This window comes from Meriones unguiculatus, chromosome 8 (assembly GCF_030254825.1).
Source record: "Meriones unguiculatus strain TT.TT164.6M chromosome 8, Bangor_MerUng_6.1, whole genome shotgun sequence".
NCBI lineage: Eukaryota > Metazoa > Chordata > Mammalia > Rodentia > Muridae > Meriones > Meriones unguiculatus.
In genome coordinates this window covers 40,133,754-40,138,546 of record NC_083356.1, presented here as the reverse complement: position 1 = coordinate 40,138,546, position 4,793 = coordinate 40,133,754, and the positions used below count along the sequence as shown (strand labels likewise).

The following is a 4,793-nucleotide window of genomic DNA, read 5'->3' as shown; positions in this document are numbered from 1 at the left end:
ATTAAAAGTAAGAATTATGTATTACTACTTAAAGGTCATTGGAGGGCTATGTGGTGGGCTCAGAATTGCCACAATTTACCTTTAGAGTGAATTCCTTTCTTTTGTCATCTCCTCATTCTGTATATAATGGTCTGCTGTTGTTTGTCTTAGATGAGATGGTATCAGACTCATGTGGAAGTGATATCACTTAGACTGTCAAGGATAGAAAGGACTCTGTGTTGCCTTGTACCATGTTTAGCAGGCTGACTTTTTTGTTTGAGACACTATTACTGATTTCACTGAGTCATTGGCTGGTCCCCTTTTCTTCCTGCAGGATCACTTGGCTCTACTGAAAAACACTGACTGTATTTAAGAAATGCAGGAGAATTTGGAGTCCAAGCTCTCATGAAAGTGTGTGTATTCTGGAGTAGGCTAATGCTGTCATAAATTTTAGCAAGTCATCAAAGTGGAACTTTGAAAATGATTAAAATTGTGCTTACACAGCTCTTCCCCTGCACACATATTGTGTTGTTAACATGGATAAAACCATACCTTCTTGATGTTTACCATAATAATCTATTTTAATGTGTCAAAAGGCATGCTAATTCAGAAAAATGTTGACTTTAGCGTTAGTTCTGAAAATAGTAAGGTCAGTGCAACGTAATATTTCTTATCAGGAAACTGTTTACCATTTGTATAGTGGTTGAATAAATAACTAAAAAAAAAGTTTGGAAGACTTCCTTGCAAGGGATTCACAGTGGTCAACGGGAAGTGTGTTGCCATGGCTTAGAAACTGTCATGTCCAAATACTGACCTCAGAGAGTTGATGTAAGCAAGCACCAGAAAAATCTTGGCAACCCCTCATACCACTTTCTTAATAAGATGCTTAGGAGCCTGTTAGCAATTTAGGGTCCCCTGCCACCTTCATCAAGCCGCATACATACAAGTTTTAAACAATGGAAATGTTACTTCTCTTAGCAACCTCTTGACGACTCTCCACCCCTTTCTGTTCACATGTGCCCATAGATATATTCGCTATCAGGAGACAGACCAACCTTGTCTGGTTTGGGAAATGCATATAGTAAGGCATACTGTACTCTTTGAATAAAATTTTAGGCAAAATCTCCTACTTATCATCTTATGCCTATGGATAATACATATGTTTAAAACCAGATGCATTATAGGGAGAGGCACGTTTAGTAGAGGAAAAGATCTCTGTTAATAGTGACAGAGAATGAAGCTCTTGTCCATATTATCCAAAAAAAAAATGATGACCAAACAACCAATTGGCACCTTAGTTCTCTCTCACTGAAATGACCTGCTGTCTCTCTGGCTAGTGTATCTAAAATTTGTAGCTTTGCTTTGCTCTTAATAAAACTTTCTGGTGCTTTCTTTTTCTGTGCATCTTTTCTGATTTTTTGAACAAGGTGTGTGGTGGTTTGAATTAAGTGTGGCCTTTTTGGAGTAGGTGTGAACTTATTAGAGTAAGTGTGTCCCTGGTGACGGGGTTGGAGGTTTTAGAGGCTCAAGCCAGGCTCAGTGTCACTATCTTTTCATGCTGCCTTTGTATCTGAATGTAGAACTCTCAGCTCCTTCTCCAGAACCATGTCTGCTTGCATGCTGCCATGCTTTCCTCCATGATGATAATGAACTAAACCTCTGAACTGTAAGCCAGCCTCTAATTAAACAGTTTCCTTTATTTGAGTTGCCAGGGTCATAGTATCTCTTCACAGCAATAGAAACCCTAACTAACACAAGCCGCTATTAACTAGGAAGTACCGTGAGAGAAAGATTACTGGTAAGAAGTTGATAGATGTTCTCTGTCTAGTAAGGATTCAAGTAAAGGAGAGCCTTGGTAGTAGGAAATGCATGACCCTTCTTTAACACCTCCAATGTTTTTAACTCCAATACTTTTAATGTTTTAAGGTGTGAATTTCAGCACTGACTTGGACTCAGGGAATCAGAAACACTGTAGCAGGTACAGCAATCTAGACATTGATAGATTTCTAGGTGATTCCGGTGCATGGAAGTTTTTGAGAACAGTGGTTCCATTTCCATTTCTAATGTGTTTCCTATGTTTCCATACAACCTGTCCAGGAGCCATATCCTGAGAAAACTTCTATAATGAGATTTTCTAACTTTGGCATTACATTTGTCATGACAATCAAATGTTAGCAGACTATTTCCAAATGTCTCCTCAGAAAAGAAATCACTAATCCAGAACATTCATTTACAAGTTTGGCATCACATTAGATACTCAAAAAGTCACTGATGTCAGTATTTCAAATACAGAAATCTCATTTTAAATGATTAAAATAAATAAATTTAAATTAAATGTATTTCCCAGAGAAATATCAAAACTAAGATACTCATAATGATATAATACTGTTAATAATACACACACTTTGCTCAAATATACCCATTTTTCTACTAATGGGCCATTCTTTTCCAACCCAGAATCTAGTTGCATTTTTCACAGGATTATTAATCTTTATTAATCTAAATTTCTCGAATTTTTACTGTTTCTCATGGTCTTGGCTCACTATCAGAGTAATGGTCAGACAGCCATCCATTAGCATTATCTGATACGATACCCTCAACAGGCTTAGAATTTAGGGTCTAGGAAGAGCATCACAAAGATGATGCAGTCTCATCTTAGACTTCTGACTTCAACATGGATGGAAAACTCGATTGCTCGATAAAGGGGCCACCACAGCTTTCCTTCACGTAAAGTACCTGTTTTCATCTTCAAAGCTTCAAAGCTTCAAAACAGAACCACAGTGCTGTTAATAATAGTCTACAATAAAATATGTATCATGTTCTAGAAGAAAAGTAAGAAATATTCATTCTTTTTTCTCTTTTTGTTTCAATTTTTTGATTGTTTGTCTGTTTTCTAAATAGAGAGAAAAAGAAAGGGTTAGGTGGACAGGAAGACAGTGGAAATCTGAAAGGGGTTGAAGGAAGGGATACTGCCATCAGACTGTTGTATTAAAGTTTTTTCAATAATAGTACAGTTATCCTACCCCCTTCCACTCTCCCTACATCTGATCCCCACCCTCTTTTCCCTCAGCACTCCCTCTCCTACCCTGTTGCCTCTCTTCAAGCACCTTCTCTGTTTATTTATTTCCCCTTCTGCCTGAGAATCTAGCATCCTCCCTTGGGTCTTCCTTGTCTCCATTAGGTCTATGAATTGTGGTATGGTTATCCTGTACTTCATGGCTAATATCTACTTATAAGTGAGTACATACCATGTGTATCTTTCTGCGTTACCTCTCTTAGGATGTTCTTTTGTAGTTCCATCCATTTTCCTGAAAATTTCATTGCTTTGTTTTGTTTTGTTTTTGCACCTTGACATTGTTTTAATTCCAATGCTATCAGAAGTGGAAAGCAGTAAAACAGAGTACTAACAAAAGCAAAGGTACTTAGTGTCTAAAATGTAAGCGGAATGTTTTGGTTCAAATTTTTGTTTTTGTTTCTTAGTCTGTTTTCTGGAAGAGGGACAGTTTATTATCATTTCAGAATTAAAGCAACATGCAATTTATTATTATTATTATTATTAATTTAAACTTTTTGTTTTCAATTCGTGGCAATGGCAACAATCCACAATGTTATCAAGAAATGTAATGCTGAGTTTTAATGTTGTGCACAAATGACTGTTTCCTTTCTGGTCATGCATATGCCCAATAAATAGATTGTGGAACAACTGTACTGTATAAACTTTATTTATACATGCAGTTCATAAATTTATTTTTTTCTTAACTGAATAATTTACCCTGGTATGTATATATACAAATAGGTAATTTTTGTCTCAATGTAATCTATACAATATAAATCCATTATCTTCCTCTTTTAATGGTCAGTGTGCATACACAGGAAGTGTCTATCCTTATGAATCGCCAGCCAATTCTCTTTTTGCTTTTCATAGTGAGCGCCTGAACATGCGACTGCGTAGTTCGGCATTGCGAGCTCCAGTGACTTCTGTCTATGCCCTGCAGCCTTTCTTCGTGTAACCCATGGGATTACACTTGGTCTCGTAGAAATACTGTTTCAGTTGGCTTTTTGATACCGGGATTTTCTCCAGGACCCTGACAGTCCCACCCGACGTGTTCACTGAGGTCTTTTATCTGCTGCTGTGACCCACTCACTAATACTCTCACACACGCTCAACTCCCCACGGCGGTCAGGGTCAGAGTGGCGCCGAACCCTCTTAGACATACATGTTTGCGGCATCCAGGTAATTTCTGTAGTCCTCCAGCAGAAAGAGCAGAGGAGGACAGAAAGGCACTTGCCTGCTGAGCATCACCCGGAGAAGTGTACAAGTCCGTATCCTTATGGTTTTCTTCTTTGGACCGAACCTTTTGGTCCTTATCTTGCAGCTCTTCGATTCACGTGTTCAAAAGTGTCAGCTAGAGACGTCATCAGACCCTCTCGAACCTGCCCTGGGCCCGTTCACCCTCTCCAGAGTCCCATGGGGTCCGCATACCAGGGCAGGGCAAGTTACCTTGTCCATGGACTTTTGCTTCTTTCATGGGCGCAGCCTTCATGCACTGGATGTATGAAATAACCATAGTAAGGAAAAGGATGGTCATCACTCTCCCCACTTGATGGAACTCGGGGTCCACAGAAAGCTCTTGAATCCCCAATAGAGGAGTCACATCGTTGTCACTCTCCTGTCCCCTGTGCCCTGCTCAGCTCAGCCCCACAGCAGCAGTGGTTTCAGTGGGAACCCAGTCCCATCAAAGCCTCCCTAAGGGGAGGTGGCGCGTCACCCCAGGAGGCTTCCTTCTCCAGGCCCGGGAATTCTGAGCACGTTA

General features: G+C 39.5%; 1 pseudogene; it reads right to left on the bottom strand.

Annotated features, from left to right (window-relative positions):
• Positions 1 to 3,815: 3,815 nt before the first annotated feature.
• On the bottom strand, positions 3,816 to 4,583 carry LOC110562971 (brain-derived neurotrophic factor-like; annotated as a pseudogene).
• Positions 4,584 to 4,793: the final 210 nt, after the last annotated feature.